Genomic DNA, 20,095 nt, shown 5'->3' on the forward strand with positions numbered 1-20,095 from the left:
CTATAACAACATTCAGGACAATAAGACCCTATCATCCCTCTACCAGTGGTCTTGCAGATAGATTTAGTAAAGCACTAATTGAAAGTGTCAAAAGGGACAGATCACTTTTTCATCAATTTAACAGCTTCCTGGCCGCGTACTGAAACATCTCCTACCCAGAACTTGTTGGCATACATGCTGCTTGAGAGGCAGCTGTGAACCATATTCAATCTGTTACTGCATGAAGAAACCCACAAGATTGTTGAGAAGCATCAATTAACTCAGATGTCCAGAATCCAAGAATGCTCTTTTCGTCAGAATAGGCAAGTACCAGAGCTACAAAAGTGGACGACAAGTGGGTACCTGCCAGACAGATCCCATGTACACGGTCCAGAAGGAGGACAAGATTGTATGGCGACTGTGTGTTGACCAGTTGTTAAAGGCACACACCAAGAATTGGGGCCACCTATCACCACAGTGCCTTAATTCCTGAAGGAAACACATCATCCCTGGAGCAACCTACTGTAGCCAGTGAGTGTACAGAGCACTGCAAGAGATTGTGGATGAGTCCTCTTTACCTGGGGTTCCCAGTATCCCTCAAGTGATTCCTGTACTGGAATAAGAAAACAGCCCATGAAAAACGGGCACCTGTGAATAGACTGTTTTATGAAATTATGCCTCCTGTTTATTGTAACAAATAGATTATGTATCATGGCCATGTAAATAGTTTTGATGCACATGTATGTCGTGTTTGGAAATATGTAATACTGGGGTTGTTTGTTTCAGGGCTTGTTTGCTGAGTTTAAAATGAGAGACTGAACATCAATGAGATAATTCAGACTGTTAACAAAGCATCAAAAAAGCAACAATCACCATGAATTGGCAACTTGCCACTGCCTAGCGAGAGTCTTGTCACATTGTTTGTGAATAGCAAGAGAGATGGTGCGAGTTGCTCCCGAAATTGAGATGCACCCATACTCCGTGGTTCCCTGATTCTGCCATGAATCTCACCAACGTTGCTCAGACTCCTACAAGATTCTGTCAATAATTCCTAGTTGGGACTTAGAAGGGAATTTGAAGATGGAATGTTCCTAGGTGCCCCTTGCCCTTGTTCTGTTTGACAGGAAATGAGGCGGGTTTGGAAGACGCTGTCAAATAAGTGTGGGCAAGATTTTTGAGGATCAAGGGGGCCAAGTATGGAGGCAGGTGAGCGCAAAAGTTCACTTCTCTGGGCACTGTTTGCTTCCTGTCCCTGCAGATGGATTTCAGTTGGCACAGCCACCCACCGGCAAGCAGAAGGTAGCCAATTCATGTCAGTTTGGGCAGATTCAGGCAGATTCTCAGAGACCAACTGGAGTTTACCACCCATTCTCTGGAACCCTGAGACGTCAGGGAAAAACCAGCTGCCTGGGTTTGGCATCCAGCAACTGACTGGCCGCTCCAGATAGGTTTTGAGGCCTTCCTCACCCACCAGAGGTTCAGGAGCTTTGTACGTTCTCTGTCCATAATGGTGGCCTGGCTTCCGAATACATTTTTAAATTTAAAAATGAGTACACTGAGACTCCCCCCCCCCCCCCTTCTCTCTTTCTACTGAATTGAAACATTGTTCCTTCACAGCTGGAACACCTCACAACAGCCCTCCAGTTTTGAGAGACTGCCTGCCACTCTTAATTGGCCAGTGAGGACATTCTCTGGCCACTTTGATGAATTCAGGGAAGATCACTGTTAGTAACAAGACATGATAGGGATCCCCGTTTGATGACAATGATAGGTCCTCATCCAAAACGCACAATTCTGCCCAGGCAACATTGTGTTGATAGCACAATGTAGCCAGAGATGAAGGAAGATGTGGTTGTTAATGAAGTTAGCTGATCGTGCAGATTGATCCGGATAGTGCCGAGTTTGTTGCGTATTGTTGGGGCTATACTCACCCAGGTAAGAGGAGAGTATTCCTTCAAATCCCCAACTTGTGGATTGCTTCAGGAGTTAAGAGATGAGCTATGTGCTTCAGAATAACTGGTCTTTGATCTATTTTTATAGCTTCTATATTTATGTGGTTTGAACAGTAGGTTTGTGCCGGGGGAATACAGAGATTGTTAAGGCAGAAGTGGTTAGATTCTTTAATGTTAGAGATGGCCATTGCAGGCAAATGTTGCTTGCCAATTATCAGCCCAAGCATTAATTTTGTCTGATCTTGCTCCATGCAGTTAAGGATTGCTTTATTATTTAAGGTGTTGTGAATGGAACCAAACTGAACAATTATCAATGAATGTCCCGTTATGGTGAAAGGAGTCAGAACATTACAATCAGGAACTCCCGTGACCATATTTCTTTGTGTTCGGTAAAACTCCAGCTGGTGGGGCAATTTCCTCTAGATTCCCAGTGACTTCAATTTGAGTAGAGTGCTTTGATTCCATACTCATCCAAATGTTTCATCACCACCACAAGGCAGTTGTACTCACCGCACTTCTGGAATTCAGCTCTTGTGTTATATTTCACCAAAACTGTAATGAGGTCTGGAGATGAGTGGCAGAACATGTTGTTGAGCAGATTATTGGTTTGTATGTGTAGCTGATAGCATTGTCAATGATATCTTCCATTATCTTTCTGATGATTGCGAGAAGAATGGTGGGGCAGTAATTGACTGGCTTGGATTTGTCCTCCTAATGTGGACAGAACTTGGTGACACAATGTTCTCTTCTTTGTCAATAGATGCCAGTGGTGGAGCTGTACTGGAACAGCTTGGTTAGAGGTGTGACTAGTTCTGCAGCACTATTCTTATTTGATACATCCAGGACATTGTTGAGGTCCAAAGCAACTGCTGTACTGGTGCACTTACTCAATCATATTTTGATGTTATGTGCTGTTATGCATGGGAGAGATGTGGGATGATTTCTCCCTTTTCTTACCTCTTGGTTGACTGATGTGACATTCTCGGCCTTTTTCAACAGACACAGTCTGCCATTGGCCATTCAGTCCTACTGTTAGTCCTGTTACACATTCAAGAATGCAGTTTTAAAGCTTTGGCAGGAGATGCAGAGGTAAGGTGAGGAAGAACTTCCTTCTCCAACAAGTAAAAATTATTTCAAATTTGCTGCCACCAACAGTAGTAGAAGGAAAGACCATGAGTGATTTAAAAGGAAGTTGAATAGACAATAAATAAACTTGCAGATACAAAGATAACATGGGAAGATCAGGCCTATAGAATTGCTCCATACAGAAGTGGTACGGACTCAATGTCCAAGTTCTCTCCTTCTCTGTCCAATGATTCTTAATAATTGAGAAGCTTTTCTTAAATCCTTTAAGTGGTGTAACTTTTAAAGAAGCAGATTTTCTGGAAGTTTAAATCAAAGAAAAGATAAATGTCAATTCCGCACCCACCTGAAAAGTGTACTCAACAAATACACTTTCTTCATTTTAAGACTTGCACAAATTCACTCAAGAAAATATGATTTATAAAGCTGTAATGCATATTTAGGTTACTTAAAGGGTAAAGGAAATGGATCCTTTCTTTAGACAGTTCTTAGGTTGGTGGTTGAATAGTTGCAGGCCTGAAGGATTCCCTCTTGGTTCACTGGAGGCAATGAGGTTGGAGGTTTCTGGCTCCTTCATACAAAATTACAACTGAAACCCTGCAGTAACAATTTATAACCCTGCAGGCAAAATACATTAGCCCCAGTTTTCTGCCTGTAATGGTTGTTTTTCAGGCAAAGCCCAGTGCTGTGCTGGACTAGAGATGATTTCCCCACGATACGCTAGGCAGATTCACTGGGCTGTTCTTGTGGTTTGTTGGCTATCTCCAGCCAGCATCCCTAAACCAGCCCAGTTCATCCCCTCCCCCCACCGCACCACACAACCAGCCCAGCTCTTCCCCTCCACCCACTGCATTCCAAAACCAGTCCAACCTGTCTCTGCCTCCCTAACCTGTTCTTCCTCTCACCCATCCCTTCCTCCCACCCCAAGCCGCACCTCCATCTCCTACCTACTAACCTCATCCCACCTCCTTGACCTGTCCGTCTTCCCTGGACTGACCTATCCCCTCCCTACCTCCCCACCTATACTCTCTGCACCTATCTTCTTTTCTTTCCATCTTCGGTCCACCTCCCCCGCTCTCCCTATTTATTCCAGAACCCTCACCCCATCCCCCTCTCTGATGAAGGGTCTAGGCCCGAAACGTCAGCTTTTGTGCTCCTGAGATGCTGCTGGGCCTGCTGTGTTCATCCAGCCTCACATTTTATTATCTCGGATTCTCCAGCATCTGCAGTTCCCATTATCACCACTCCAGCCAGTTTCTGTTGTGTGTCAACAGTACTGACATATCCCACTGTCCAAATTGTGGGTTGATGGCAGAAATAACTGACACATAATGGAGAATGAATTATACTTTATCAGTTACTTGATGGAGATGCATCCTAAATTTTTCTATTTAAAATCCCATCTTCGTTGAGATAACAAGTCAAACATTGTTACATAGGTTTCTTCAGTTCAACTGGATAAGGTGGTCGTCAACATCTAGGAAGGCCATTTACATTTTGTTGACTTTCCGGAGACCTATCTAATCACGATGTTAATTCCTGCTTGTACAAAAAACAGCAAAACCTGACCTCGCTGAAGTCCATCTTGTCGAGGTGCAGTGTCCATATTCCATGCTGGTTTTTAAAAGTATCTATCATCTTCCAGTAAGTTTTATGGATATATGATATGACCATCATAGTTGGTTTAATCAAATTGAATGAAGAATAACAAACATGAAGCTTAGGGCCTCAGAAGAAGTCCCACATTGATCAGTCACTCAACAATCTTGGCTCAGGATGGTTATTAGTGCTTCAGCTTTGTCTTTTTCATTAAAGCAATGGGCTCTATCATCATTGCAGGTGGAAATGTCTGTGCAGCCTCTTCCATTAATTATTTACTCTCCACAAATATTCAGGACATATGTGGCAGGACTGCAAAGCATCAGTGTGGAATTACTCAGTTCTGTCCATAGCGTACTGCTTTGCATGCATGTAGTATCAAAGCTTAGTCAGGTTGGCACCTCCCTTTTGGGTTCATCTGTTGCTGCTCCTTACTTGCTTTCCTACATTCCTAGTTGAACCATGGTTGATCCCCTGGTTTGATGGTAAAAGTAAAGTTAAAGTCCATGACAGCTCAGTCCTAATTCTGGTGGAATATAATTCTGCTGATGACTCACAATATTTCAAAGATATCCAGTTTTGAGCTGGTAGACCTGATCTAATCAATCCCAGTAGTACAGTGGCAGTGCTATGCAACACAATGAGGTATCCTCATTGTAGAGAAGGAATTAAATCACCACATAGACTGTGTGTCCAATGATGTCTTGGACAGAATTTGGTCAAATTGATGAGGACAAGGTTAGGACAAGTGTAGGCCTATGCTGACAGGCATATCATTCAGGCCTTGATTAACTCACTAAATATTGGTATCAATGAGCCAGTCTTAGTGATGGACAGTGATCTCACCCAGAGCACTATCTGTGCTCTTGCTACACTTCGTGCTTCTTTCAGATTCTGAGAAATTGAGAAACACGAATTTATCAGCTGAGGGAGGCAATAGGTAGTTCTTAGCCAAGGTTTCCCCATCCATGTTGAACTTGATACCAAAAAACTTTCTTCAGGCTCCAGGTTCAGAGTTCCCTACCCAGTGTTTGCCACTTTGATGGGCTTGTCCTGTAAGTGGGTCATATCTGAAAATTAAGATGGAGGAATTTGGGACATTGAAAGGTATGATTCTGTGAGTCTGAAGATATCAGATTGTGGATAGTTCTCCCAATTTTAACAAGTCCCCAAAATTTATACAACTGACTGACTTGCTGGGTCATTTCAGAAAGCAATTAAAAATCAAATTATGTATTGTCATCTCTCACATCCATACCCATCTTACCCACAGCTCTATGTTTGGAACCCTCCAGACATGCTTCCACCTCTGGCACAGCAATGAAACAACTACTATCAAAGTGACAAATGACAGTCCATGTGTTAACCCATTTTCAAACCTTTTCATAATGAATTACATCCTCCTTTTCCAGCACTTCTCAGTTATTCAGCTGGGTGTGATTTTCCTCATGATTCCATTCATATAAATCCAGTCATAGCCAGGGAATCCCCACATTACTGTCTCTTTGTGTTCCAGTACCATTACCTATAAAGTCTGTTAGGGATCTATTTTGGCATTACTGTTATTTCTAATCTATATGCTGCCTTATGGCAAGATTATCCAAAAGTAAGTCAGGCTCCTTATTTAAACCCACTTTTAAATCAACCACACCTTCTCTACGATTTAACATGTTACTTTGATGTATCGTCTTATACTGGAAAAGCAGAAGTTGTATCAAACTAGATACTGAAAAGTCCAAAGCCATTTTTTGACCTGAGTCTCAATAGTCAAACTTTGTCCCCTCAAAATCAACTTGATCCCTCTCCCAGCGCACTGACAGAGGCTGAGTCATTTGCAACCTTGGCGTCTTTGTTCACCATACATTGAATTTGAGAATATTTATTCCAGTACTGACTTCTACCTTTGTAACATTGCCAATGGCAGCTCCTGTATCTACTCATCCGAAACCAAACCCTCATCTATGCCTTTGATACCTCAAGAATTCTGAAGATTTGCTTATTTAAACTGTCGTAAGGTCAGCCTCTCACCCTCCATCCTCCAAAGGTCTTCTGCCTGATTCTGTCGCACCTCAACCCAATTCAATTGTCCCCATGATCGCTGACCAATATGGACTTCTAGCCTGGCAATATTTCTAATTTAAAATTCTTATCCTTGATTTCAAATCCCTTCACGATATTGCCCATGTTTTTGATCTCTGTAACCTTATCTTCCTAAGACTTGAGCATTTCTTTATTCAGGCATCTTCTTGAGCCCCAACTGTAATTATTTCATAATTGGTAACTGTGATTTTAGCTGCCCAAGCTCTGGAACTGTTACCTTCAAATTATCTGACTTACCACCTCCATCTCCTCCTTTAACATTCTCCTTGTAGCTAACCACTTTGACCAAATTTTTAGTCACTTGTCCTGGTAACTCATACAGGGGCTCAGTATCAAATTTTGTTTGATAAGGCATCTGTGGAATGGTTGGGATGTTTTACTACATTGAATTCACAATATAAATGCAAGTTGTTGTCATAATATTTTGTTCTGTTTTTGCAGCCCTAAAATTGGTATAGTTAAAATTTGCCTGACTGAACTACCAGTAGTATTAAGCCAGCTAATGTGTCACTCTGCCATTATCTTCTTTCTTAATGTCAGTATAGAATGAAGAATGGTCACTTTGAGATAAGGGGTTGCAGTAGTTACACTACTTTTGTCAATACACTTTTTCTCCTTGAATGTGATTCTTTTAACATTGTAATAAACATTAAGTCTGGATTTTCCACTGTCTGACTCAAACTAGATCAGACTCCTACAATGTGTTAGAAAATGTTATTTTCCCTCTGTTTGCCCATCAATGGCTAATTGGCTGACTCACTATTGAATTAAAGGCATCAGATAGGCTCATAAAGTGTGTCCAGCTTGAAATCAACAGCAGGAAGTCATAGCAGTTAAGTAAAGGAGAGGGCACCGTCTCTTCAACATCTTCAAATCCAAAAATAAGAAAAGCTTCTTGCAGCCGGCCATCATTACTGAGATAGTGGAGGGTGGAGGAGGTCAGGAGTGGAAGGCCTCAAAGCCAATCTGGACAGCTACAGGCTACAAGATATCCGGAGGTTGGTGGGCTGGTGTGTGAGAATGAGGGGGATCCTCTTAGGGCGGTTGTGGCGGGGGCGGGGTGTGAGGGATACAACGCATCATCCTCCGACACTTCCGCCATCTACAATCCGACCCCACCACCCACGACATTTTTCCATCCCCACCCCTGTCTGCTTTCCGGAGAGACCACTCTCTCCGTGATTCCCTTGTTTGCTCCACACTGCCCTCCAACCCCACCACACCCGGCACCTTCCCCTGCAACCGCAGGAAATGCTACACTTGCCCCCACACCTCCTCCCTCACCCCTATCCCAGGTCCCAAGATGACATTCCACATTAAGCAGTGGTTCACCTGCACATCCGCCAATGTGGTATACTGCATCCACTGTACCCGGTGTGGCTTCCTCTACATTGGGGAAACCAAGCGGAGGCTTGGGGACCGCTTTGCAGAACACCACTGCTCAGTTCGCAACAAACAACCGCACCTCCCAGTCGCAAACCATTTCCACTCCCCCTCCCATTCTTTAGATGACATGTCCATCATGGGCCTCCTGCAGTGCCACAATGATGCCACCCATAGGTTGCAGGAACAGCAACTCATATTCCACTTGGGAACCCTGCAGCCTAATGGTATCAATGTGGACCTCACCAGTTTCAAAATCTCCCCTTCCCCCACCGCATCCCTAAACCAGCCCAGTTCGTCCCCTCCCCCCACAGCACCACACAACCAGCCCAGCTCTTCCCCTCCACCCACTGCATCCCAAAACCAGTCCAACCTGTCTCTGCCTCCCTAACCTGTTCTTCCTCTCACCCATCCCTTCCTCCCACCCCAAGCCGCATCCCCATCTACCTACTAACCTCATCCCACCTCCTTGACCTGTCCGTCTTCCCTGGACTGACCTATCCCCTCCCTACCTCCCTGCCTATACTCTCTCCACCTATCTTCTTTTCTCTCCATCTTCGGTCCGCCTCCCCCTCTCTCCCTATTTATTCCAGAACCCTCACCTCATCCCCCTCTCTGATGAAGGGTCTAGGCCCGAAACGTCAGCTTTTGTGCTCCTGAGATGCTGCTTGGCCTGCTGTGTTCATCCAGCCTCACATTTTATTACCTTGGATTCTCCAGCATCTGCAGTTCCCATTATCTCAGCCACAGGCTACATCCAGGCTACGGGACATTGCCTTGTAACCCAGGAGGAAGTGGAGGCTGAATGGAAAATCAGCTGATTTGGATAAAAAGAAATTTATAATTCACTCATTTATTATTCACTCAGACCATAGAATATCATACTATACGCCATTTCAATAACATACATAAGCAGGCTTGTATCTGTATGATAGATTTTATGCAGTTTGTACCTTCAGTGAATCTCAAAGCAACCAAAACAAAACAAAAAGCACTTTTCATGTTCTTATGACTCCTCATATACCACTAGCCAACCCTTTTCAAGGATCCCCAATTAGTTTTTGCAGGAAACACATTTTTTGGTGCAACTGTCTGAAACTGGTGACTTCAGTTCGGAAATCTGACACCTTCTTAACATTTCTTTTACATTAGCAAGTTCAATCCTTAATCTTTACTCAGTGACACCCTTTAGCTAATACATATGAACATACTGGGAGTGGGCAGTGAGAGTGGGAGAAGGCAGCCCAAAGCGATGACAACAGGAGCAGGCAGCCCCAAGGGCCGGTGGTGAGAGTGGGAGGAGGCAGCCCTAGAGGCCGGTGGCGAGAGTGGGAGCAGGCGGCCCCAGGGACTGGTGGCAAGTGAGGGAGCAGGCAGTCCCAGGGGCTGATGGCGAGAGTGGGAGCAGGCAGGCTGAGGCGGTGGTGAGAATGAGATCAAGCCTTTGTGAGGAGTGAGAGCCCTGCATGACCAGACACTTACCAACTGTGATGTTTCTTTGTTTTTCTACGCTTTACTCAGAAGGACTGTAGTGTTTAACTTCTTAACTTGCTGCGTTTATTTTTCGGCTTTGTACCAAGATTCTGTGCCGAGATACATGTGTACCTAAGATGGCGCAGTAAGTGGTAACTTGTAAACTTTTCACTGCATTCCTACATGTAACAATAAAAGCTAATTCTAATTCTATCAGTCAAGAACAAGGTTAGGTCACTTGGTCCTTGAGCCATTCAAGCTCATGGCTATTCTAATCACTCCATATTCCTGCCTACCGCTGATAAAATGTGACACTTTGCAATGTGGCCTTCAGCTGCAGCTGATGATGGCGAAGGAAGGCACCAAGAAGGGGAGCTCGAGCAGTTGAGTGGTTTCTCCATGGAAGGCTGTCCTTGTAAGAAAGAAGGCCTCATGGAGAATGGGAGAACCAGATGTGAATTACAGGTGTATTTCCATGTTAATATTCTGTTTTTCTGGTTTATTTCCCTCCATATCTGTTAACTCCTCATGTCAGTGGAATAAAGAATATCTTCTTCATGGATTTAAATCCTGTAGTACACTGATACTATACCCTTAGTCAAAAGCAATATTCCTTACGGCATTCAGTCTGAGATTTAGTGGAATATCACTGATGTACTTACAAATAAGATTCAACCCAGCTTCAGATCTGTAAAGTATGATTTAAACTTTACCATTTATCCCGAAAGACGGACTTAGACAGTTTCAGCTGATTGACACAAACATGAGCTGACTGCATCATCATTAGAAGGCCTAAGATTCATCAACCTGATGCTAGCTATGGGAGACTAAACAGACATGAAAATTGTTTAGGTGCTGGAAGAGGATCAGGGAGAAAGATGGAGTCCTCTATCAGCTACTTCATGACAATGAGAAATTGGTGAAGTAACTCATCCTTCCTGACAACTTTAAGTGTTAACTGTTGGTTGTAGTTCATGTTCAAGTGGGATACTGAGCATTGAAAAGATGACTGTTGCTGCCTGAGATCAGTGTTATTTGTCAGAGATGGCTGCTTACATTAATGACTACTGTAGAAACTGTGGGAGGCATACTTTGGCAAACGGAGAGGTGACTTCACCCCAGCAAATGGGATGCCTGGTTGCCAGTACACCTCCAGGAGTCATTGAAATTAATTTTATGGTCCCTATGCCCAAGGCAAACAGAACTGAGCACAATCTTGACTAACTCCACAGGACAATGACTTACTTGCTGCGAGCTGAATCTCGTTTTGTACACACTCCCCGATGCCAGTTTGTTTGCAACTAAACATCCCTCACTGGTTAAATAAACAACAATGTAATCAGTGCTTACAAGAAGTGACGACAGCTGGCTTTTAAGAAGTACAGAAGACCCTTCCACAATCCTTGATTTTAAAAACAGTCCCTTTCCCATTTTACAATCAATCAAAAATACAGAAAAAGAAAGATATAATCTTCACAGCCTTCAGTGTGCTGAGACCCAGCCATCCTTCTTTTGTTATTACAATCACATCTTTAGAAAATGAGATAAATCACTATTACCCAACCAAAACCAGTTAGGCTCACCCAGCTCTCTTAGTAACCTAAAGCTTAGATACTGTACAGGACAAAACAGTTTGATTAACGCCTCATTCATCTTAAACAGTCATTGCTCCCTGCTGCTTGGCTGTACTGTGGACTGTCTGAAAGAGACTACAGTAATTTGCCAAGGATTATTGGACAGCACTTTCCAAATCTGTGAACTACACCATTGAGAAGAATAAAAGCAACAGTTACATGAGGGTACTACTATGTGTAGATTTCCCTCCACACACATCATCCCGACTTGAAAATATAGTGTCATTTCTCTTTGGTCAAAATGTTACCTCGCCAGTAGAACTGTACCCAAACTACACAGACTGCAGTTCAAGTAGGCAGCTCAATACTACCTTCTCAATGGATGGTCAATAAAAGATACGGTTAACAATGACATCACATAAATAAATTCAAATGAAACAGGAAGTAAAGACAACAAAGTAGCTGCTACAAAGACCATTCAAAAACGTGAAGTTAAAACAAACTCTTACGTCCTGGATCACCATTCATATTTTCTCCAGTTCTTTCTACTTATTCTCCATTACTACTACAGTTACTGATTCATTTTGTGCTTCAATTTCACTGGTGCCATCAGCCCTCCTATGCATTACTCAAGTATCTTTGTTTGTGTATGTATTCACAGAAAATGTGCGACTCGAAATTACTCGACAGAGGCAGGTATCCTGTCACCAAGTCACCCTTTATTTACACATGGTAAGTCCTTCGCACTGATCCATCTTCATCAGATCCAACTCTCAGAGTACCAGGATGTCTGACATTCCTGCTTTTATCTCCCAGTCTGGGTTCCCTGATTGGAGCTGTTAATCTGGTCCAATCAGGGGACTTATATTCCACCTGGCTGACCTCATTACAATCATTACACAACTTAGCTACAAAAAAACAGACAGTATCCCCACTCATCCAAATCCATTTTTACCTAATGTCCATGCATAATTTCCAGCAAGAGGTCAGTGAAAAATAATCAGGAACTGAAATCCTGCTTGTTCTTGTTTACGAAACCAATTGTAGAGTTTACTGTCACTGCAATGGAGAACAGTACAGAATGCAAGATCAGCTTGGTGCATTTTGAGTCTATGTTGCTTAGGGCTAATGGAAAAGTCACACTTGCAGTAAAACAGTGTCTTGCGAACCTCTGGATGTGCCAAAGCACCCTACAGTCAGTTAAGTACCTTTACTGTGTAGTCACTGTTGTAATGTAGGAAATGTAGTAACCAATTTGAACACAGCAAGTTCCTACATATCGTAATGAAATAATTGACAAGGTATTCTCTTTCTAGTGACATCAATTGAGAAATAAATATTAGGACAGCAGGGAGAATTTCTCTGCTTACTTTTCAAATGCTGCTGTGTAATTTTTACACCCACTTGGAGAGAGGCAGGACCTTGGTTTAATATTTCATTTAAAATACTAAAATGCATTTCCTAGTTGACAAAGTGGAGGCCCACTCAAATTTTAAAGATGGAAAGAACTGATGATCTTAACAATTATTTCCGATTGTTAAAGAACATAAAATAAATGCGAGCCAATGAGCAGCTCTGTACAGAAGTATGAACCAAAGCCTTCAATGCAGAAGAACAGAAAACTGGAGAAGAAAAATGAATCATGACCCATATGTTCAGGACAGTTTTGCGGGTTATCATTTTTCTAATCACAAATACCAATGCTGACATGTGCCAATGTTGATTGCTCTGAACAGAGGCAGATAGAGACTGAGAAAAATAGACCAGTGTCTTGTAAGAATGATGAAAATATTATCTTATCATATTATCTTTGCTAGGGGAGCATTTGGCTAACAGGAAGCAGAGAATAGTGATAAATGCGTCATTTCCATTTTGGCAAGTTGTATCAGTGAAGTGCCATGAGGATGATACAACCTCAGCTTCTTATGACCCATATAAATGGCTTGGATGAAGGGGCCAAAAGCATGGTTGCTAAATTCATTGATGACTTAAAGATATATAGGAAAGTAAATTTTAATGAGAATGTAAAGGGTTTACAAGGGAATTTAGAGAGGCTATATGCATTGGCAAGAATTTGGCAGATGGAGTATATTATGACGAAGTGTGAACTCATCCACTTTTGCAGCAAAATTAGAAAAGCAGTATTTTATTCATATGGAGAAATACTGCAAAATTCAGCAGAGAGATTTGGATGTCCTCGCAGACAAATAACTATAGGTTAATATGCAGGTACAGCAAGTGATTAGGAAAGCAAATTGAATATTGACATTATTGCAAAGGGAATAGAATTTAGGCCTGGGACATTTTGTAAAATTGTACAGGGCATTGGGGAGGTGACATGTGAAGTACTGTGTACAGTTTTTGTGTCTCCACATGACAAAGGATTTTATGCAGTTAGAAACAGTTCACGGACATTAGTTCAAGTGATTGCTGTGATAAACGGATTGCCCTGTGAGGAACGACTGACAGTTTGGACCTGTATCCAATGGAATTTAGATGAATGAGGGGTGATCTTAATGGAATATATAAAATCCTAAGGGAAATTGACAGGGTAGATGCTGAGAGATCAGAATATGCAGAATCAAGCAATAAATAAATTAAACAGAAATGTTTAGCAAATTCCAAGAATATAAGAAATAACTCTCATTTGGAGAGCACATTATTGGATGTTGTATAAAACTAATAGATTTCCTATGAAGCATAATTATTAGTGTTACCTAGATACTTACAGCAGTCAATAAATGCACAGCTAGATCTTAAAAATACCAAACCAACTAAATATGCAGTAATTTGACATAATAAAACAAAGAACTACAGATGATGGAGATTGGAAACAACCAAAAACAGAAATTTCTGGAGAAACTCAGTAACTCTAGCAATATCTATGAAGTGAAAATAGAGTTAACATTTCAAATCCAGTGACTCTTCAGAACTAGGGTTTTGCAGTCCTGAAGAAGGCTCACTGGATTTGAAACATTTGTTTTGTTTTTTCTTCACAGATGCTGCCTGACTTGTTGAGTTTCTCCAGCATGCTCTGTTTTTGTTTGAATAAGGTAATTTGTTTCATTTAAGGTCAAGTGCTTTATTCTTCTTCTGGAAATCTAGAGTAGAGGGAGTGGAAGCTAGGGCAGTTGCATGCTCCTCTTGCAGGATGTGGGAGGTAAGGGTCACTGCTGGTGTCCCCTCTGACTTCACGTGGGAGAAGCGCACCCAACTCCAGCTCCACAAAAACCGTGTTAGGGAACCGGAGCTGGATGAACTCTGGATCATTTGGGACGCTTACGAGATGATAGAGAGTGGTTACAGGGAGGTGGTCACACCCGAGGTACAGAAAAAAGGTGACTGTCAGGAAGTGAAAAGGGAATAGGCAGACAGTGCAGGGGACCCCTGTGGCCGTTCCCCTCAATAATAAGTAGACCATTTTGGATACTGTTGGGGAGGATGACCTACCAGGGGAAGGCCATAGCGGACAGGCCTCTGGCACTGAGCCTGATCCTGTGGCAAAGAAGGGAAGGTGGGAGAACAGGAGAGAAATTGTAGTGGGGGACTCAATAGTAAGAGGCACAGACAGGCAGTTCTGTGGACATGAATGAGTTGAAAGGGTGGTATGTTGCCTGCCAGGTGCCAGGGTCCGTGATGTCTCGGATCGTGTCTTCAAGATCTTTAAGGGGGACGGTGAGCAGCCAGCAGCCATGGTACACATCGGTACCAATGACATTGGTATAAAAAGGACTGAGAATGTGAAAAACGAGTACAGGGAGTTAGGTTGGAAGCTGAAGTCCAAGACAAACAGGGTAGTTATCTCTGGATTACTACCAGTGCCACGTGATAATGAAGTAAGAAATAGGGAGAGAGCGCAGCTAAACACGTGACTACAAGGCTGGTGTAGGAGGGAGGGCTTCCATTATGTGGATAATTGGAGCACATTCTGGGGAAGGTGGGACCTGTACGGTAAGGATGGGTTGCACCTGAACTAGGAGGGCACAAATATCTTGGGAGGGAGGTTTGCTACAGCTGTACGAGATGGTTTAAACTAGTTTGGCAGGGGGCGGGGAACCGGATTTGTAATTCAGAGGATGAGGTATTCGGCCTTCCGACAGAAAAAACAGGGAATGAGGTGGCTTATAAAGAAATGCGGTCGATGGAGTGTAATTGCTAACACCGAGATGGTTTGAGTTGTGCATAATTCAACGCTAGAAGTATCAGAAATAAAGCGGATGAACTTACAGCATGGGCTGGTACTTGGAACTAAGATGGTGTGGCCATTACAGAAAATTGGGTAACTCAGGGAGAGGAATGGAGGAATGGTTATCGGAAGTTCCAGGATTTAGATGCTTTAAAAGAAATAGGGAGGGTGGAAAAAGAGGTGGGGGAGTGGCATTGCTAGTCAGGGCAAGTATAGCAGCTACTGAAAGGCAGTTTGAGAACGATATGTCTACAGAGTCAGTTTGGGTTGAGGTCAGGAACAAGAAAGGAGCAGTCACTTTGTTGGGGTTTGTTTTACAGACCCCCTAATAGTTGCAGAGAAGTAGAAGAGCGGATTGGGAGGCAGATACTGGAAAGATGCAGAAGTCACAGGGTTGTAGTCATGGGTGACTTCAACTTTCCAAATATTGATTGGAGACATTTTAGTTGTAATAGTTTAGCTGGAGCAGATTTTGTCCAGTGTGTTCAGGAAGGATTCCTGACACAGTATGTAGATAGACCAACACGAGGAGAGGCCACTTTGGATTTGGTGCTTGGCAGTGAACCGGGCCAAATGTTAGACCTGTTGATAGGAGAGCATTTTTGCCTGTTCTATTTGTTTTAAAAACCAAATACAAAGTCCCCTCAACATCTTTTGTATCAAGCACTCCCAAGGCAGGGACAGCTAGGGCTAAAATATAGGATAAATCTCTCTCGATTCTTTTCAGGAGTCTGAAAATAAATAATAGTGAAGTATCCCCCGCAGGGGCACTAGATTAAAATAAAACACAAATGAGAAAGTTAAATGGAAACTTACAGAGCTAAACAGAAATTTATCAGATCAAAACGACATTGTCTGGGCCGATGAAGCACTCCAGCCCCTGCAGTGCACACCAGTCTCTAAAGGCCTTCACTGTGCCAGTGAGCTCTGCATGTTCCCTGTACAGAACACCCCAGTGCAGTCATAACCATTAAAGAGGGGCAGACAGGAATGACAAGCCCCTCCGCAGCCCGCTGCCCGGACCTGTTGATGGCCACCTTGGCTGGGCCTAGGAGCAGACCCACAAGAATACTCCTCGACTGGTCCATTCTTCCCTGCACTGGATTGTGACCATGAGGCTGGAGTGCAGCCAAAACTTAAGGAGAAGCCCCTTCAAAAAAACTAAAGAAGGGCTTGAAATGGGAACACATGACATAAATGTGGAACACAGTTTCCTCCAAGCCATGAAAGCCACACATCTTCTGGCACCTGATGAAATGACTCAAACTACAGGTGCATGGGACTGCTGCATGCAGTACTCTCCACCCCAGATTCCCCATGGAAAAGGAGGATTTTTGCTTGTTATTTGCCTTCTTCAGAGCCCAAATTGTCTCGTTGATATTCAGCAGCCCATCTGATCAAGCTCACCAAACACACTTGATGCTGGAAAAACTTCGCACGTAAATGACAGCAAGCACCTAGTGGATTTCACTCATTACTTGCTCTGAAAGAACTACATGTTGGAAACTGGGCACAAACATCTCAGTGTATGCTCCATGGGCACTGGCCACATGGACCCCACATTCATGGACATTGGCACCTGACATGTGCCAGCCCCTAAGAACCATCATGGTGCATCTCCAATCCCCTTATAGTATATTTCTATACTTCAACCCTGCACTTGTGGGCATCATCAACTATCATTGTAATGCTGCAGCAAGGATACTTTGCGCTGAGGGATACTTTCCCAGATCATGGATGGACCAGGCTGTATGTCCAGGCTGTTTAGAATGCAAAGATAGCCATTGGTCAAAGGATCCCTGCTCAGTAAGGGCAGCCTCCGATACCAGTCCAGTCAGTCAGCTGCATGTGGTAATCAGAGTCAGGACCCTCTCCACATAAGAAGTGAGAAGTAAAATGATAAACTCTTTCTGCCCTATTGTGGGCTATTTTCCTCCTGGAATCAGACAAAAGCAAATATTAAAATGGAAGGCACAGCTGTTAGTTTATGTGCAGGTAGAGAGGGGTGCCAAGCGAATGAATAGGCAGTGCAGGGAACATGTAGGTTTAGTGCTGTCAAGGGTCGGGGTGGGTGACACAGAGTGAAAGATGTTTCAGGCAATAGTTAGAGTGGTAGGGTATGATCTACGGTGGGACGGCATTCAGTAGCAGAGACACAGTGAGTGTGAGGTATTGAAGAGAAGATGGTGGCATTTACATTGGTGGAGTGGAGAAAGTGGCTGATCTGCTTCCTACTGTGCATTCCTCATGATGGATGAGACTGCACTCAGCTAAGTGGTAACCCCAGGCCTGGCTGGCATAGTCAAATGTCATGGCCTGCACTGCAGTTCTGTTCGTCCCCTCCTCCCTCCCCCCATGGCTTCCCAAAACCAGCCCAGCTCGTCCCCTCCTCCCTCCCCCCACTGCTTCCCAAAACCAGCCCAGCTCATCCCCGTCTCCCTAACATGTTCTTCCTCTCACCTATCCCCTCCTCCCACCTCAAGCCGCACCTCCATTTCCCACCTACTAACCTCATCCCACGTCCTTGACCTGTCCGTCCTCCCCGGACTGACCTATCCCCTCCCCACCTATACTTTCCTCTCTGCCTATCTTCTCCTTAATCCATCTTTGGTCCGCCTCCCCCTCTCTCCCTATTTATTTCAGAATCCTCTCCCAATCCCCTTCTCTGATGAAGGGTCTAGGCCCGAAACGTCAGCTTTTGTGCTCTTGAGATGCTGCTGGGCCTGCTGTGTTCATCCAGCTTCACACTTTGTTATCTTGGATTCTCCAGCATCTGCAGTTCCCATTATCTCTAGGTAAATAATGTGGTGAGTTTGATAAGATATACGAAGAAAACTCACAGAGAGAAACCCTCATGAAACTCAACAAAACAGTTGCTTAGCCAATAAATGTAGGATTCAACCTAAAAAATGTAGGACTCAATATAATTTCAGGTTCAGCCATTGAAATCCATTGACATATACGGTGTAGGTTTGCACAGAAAGATAATCTACCAGGATGTTGTTAAATGTGAAACTGGGGAGCAAGTCTTGTAAGCTTTAATGCTTTATATTCAGAAATACATTTTTCATATTATAAATTCATCCAACTCCCAAATCACAGTGAAACATTGGGAATGGTCCCTGTAATGGATCTCTACACGGAGGCACACAACACCATACAATTTATATTTTATACTTTTTAATTGAGAGTAGATGGGAAGGCGATGGCCTAGTGGTATTATCACCGGACTGTTAATCCAGAGATTCAGATAATGTTCCGGGGACCCGGGTTCAAATCTCACCACAGTAGATGGTGAAATTTGAATTCAATAAATATCTGGAACTAAGAGTCTAATGATGACCATGAATCCATTGCCAATTGTTGGGAAAAACCCATCTAGTTCACTGATGTCCTTTAGGGAAGGAAACTGCCATCTTTACCTGGTCTGGCCTACGTGTGACTCCAGACCCGCAGCAATGTGGTTGACTTGTAACTGCCCTCTGGGCGATTAGAGATGGACAATGAATAATGCCTAACCAGCAATGCCATCATCCCATGAATGAATAAAGAAACAAAAAGATGTTAGCAGCATACATAAATATGGAATTCTGCATTAAGTATCAGATACTTTTATACATTTACAATTATGATTGAAGGAGAGTGATGGTCACCACATCTCAATATCATGCAGAATAAATGCCAGTTTGGTTAGGTCAGCATGTTTCATTTAACTCATTATCGTCACTTTTGGCTTATGGGTTTCACAGACAAGGCCAGCATATTGCTTATACCCAAATTCCCTTGAGAAAATGATAACAAATCCCCTTCTTGAACTCCTGCAATCAATGTGGTGTAGGTACACTTACCCTAAAAGGTCTTTTTTGCTGAATTTTGATAGAACTGAGTGGTTTGCTAAGCCATATTGGATAGTACTTTAGAATTAATTTCATGGCTTTGGATTTGGAGTTTAGGTCAGACAGGATGGGGATGGCAGATTTCCATCCCGGAGGAGCCTCATTGAACCAGAATTTCAGCATAATTAGGTCATTTCATGATCATTATTAAAGTGACGAAAATTTTATTTCGGACTTATTAATTAATTGAAACATTAGTGTAGGCCTTTGGATTACTTGTTGTATAACACTGTTACTATGTTTGGAGAAATGCAATTATACTCCACGTAGTGGCCGGCCGTTGTAGTCATGTGACCTTTATCTCTGCTGTATGTTCTTTGCAGTTTGTGGGAAAACCCGTATGTGACTACACAAGACACAGGTGACTTGGAACATGGTGTCAAAGTGGAGTAACTGAAAATATGTCGACTTCCATAGCTGAAAGAGAACCAGTTATTGAAAGAAGCAGCAAGAAAACAAGTTTAAATAAAGACAATCTGCAATTCTGAATTACTGACTGAGTCAAAATGACTATGCAGTTTGTACTCCCTTCTGTTGTAGAAATGAAAGGAGATATCGGGTGAATTGGAAATCCTCCGTTCTCACTAGCAAAACTACAAACAGCAACAAAAATAATAAAAATAAACCTAAGCATATGAGTTGAAACTCTTGCATCAGTGCTGGTGAAATAGTATTACAAGCTGTATTGCAACCTAGATCTCACTGAGGAGCATAACATAGACGGGGGAGATTTTGCAGGCCTTGCAATGAACCACATATTATTATTATTCCTTTTAAACTGTATTTGTTCAACATCAGCACTACAGGAAAGATCTGAATGTACTCATACTGATACATCTTTCTGAGTGCTGAATTTTGGTAAATGTAAGA

At 43.0% G+C, this 20,095-nt stretch overlaps 1 long non-coding RNA gene across 1 annotated transcript in view; it reads left to right on the top strand.

Annotated features, from left to right (window-relative positions):
* Window positions 1-19,779, top strand: part of LOC125458125 (uncharacterized) — a 77,621-nt gene extending 57,842 nt beyond the window's left edge. Inside the window, exons 2-3 of the long non-coding RNA XR_007248767.2 lie at window positions 11,805-11,875; window positions 19,549-19,779. This is a non-coding gene — a long non-coding RNA (uncharacterized LOC125458125). The remainder of the gene's footprint in view (window positions 1-11,804; window positions 11,876-19,548) is intronic.
* The last annotated feature ends 316 nt before the right edge of the window (window positions 19,780-20,095 follow it).

This window comes from Stegostoma tigrinum, chromosome 13, assembly GCF_030684315.1.
Source record: "Stegostoma tigrinum isolate sSteTig4 chromosome 13, sSteTig4.hap1, whole genome shotgun sequence".
NCBI classification, from domain to species: domain Eukaryota; kingdom Metazoa; phylum Chordata; class Chondrichthyes; order Orectolobiformes; family Stegostomatidae; genus Stegostoma; species Stegostoma tigrinum.